Source organism: Octopus bimaculoides, unplaced genomic scaffold (assembly GCF_001194135.2).
Source record: "Octopus bimaculoides isolate UCB-OBI-ISO-001 unplaced genomic scaffold, ASM119413v2 Scaffold_176042, whole genome shotgun sequence".
Classification (NCBI taxonomy): domain Eukaryota; kingdom Metazoa; phylum Mollusca; class Cephalopoda; order Octopoda; family Octopodidae; genus Octopus; species Octopus bimaculoides.
In genome coordinates this window covers 9,250-10,102 of record NW_026369240.1, presented here as the reverse complement: position 1 = coordinate 10,102, position 853 = coordinate 9,250, and positions in this window count along the sequence as shown.

Below are 853 nucleotides of genomic sequence, written 5' to 3'. Positions count from 1 at the left end.
CTCAAAATCTTAATCTTGTCACAGCTAAGGCGGTACTCCAGCATGGCCGCAGTCAAATGACTGAAACAAGTAAAAGAATATATATATATATATTCTTCACACATATATACAAATATACGACTGGCTTCTTTCAGTTTCCGTCTACCAAATCGTCCCCATGACTTGGCTCTTTTGCCGAACCGCTAAGTTACGGGGACGTAAACACACCAGCATCGGTTGTCAAGCGATGATGGGGAAGATAACGGACACAGATATACACGTACACATAAATATATATATATATATATATATATACACACACGACAGGCTTCTTTCAGTTTCCGTCTACCAAATCAACTTACAAGGTTTTGGCCGGACCGAAACTATAGCAGAAAACACTTGCCCAAGGTGTCACGCAGTGGGACTGAACCTGGAACCATGTGGCTGGTAAGCAAGCTACTTATCACACACCCACGCCTGCACCTATATGTACGTGTGTGTGAGCATGTATATACACACACGCATATGTGTGTCCTTTCGTGTATGTGTATATCATATATATATGTGTGTGTGTGTGTGTGTGTGTGTGTGTGTGTACGTATATATGGGCGTGCGTTGTGTGCAAGTGTGGACTTCGGCTGTTAAACTGTGAATAGTAAAACGCAAACCGCCTAGAAACGTTAGCTTGTATTTAGAGACTAGCAAAGCGGAACCAGCGTCACGGGTGGTGGTCATGGTAAGGTTGGAGGTGGTTTGGTGTGAATACACAAATTGGGCGCCGGTGACACTGACACCACCGCCACGTCAAACAGACACGCACAACACAAACGTACATTCGGGTAGGTTGGTCTATTTATGGGTATGTCAATACACA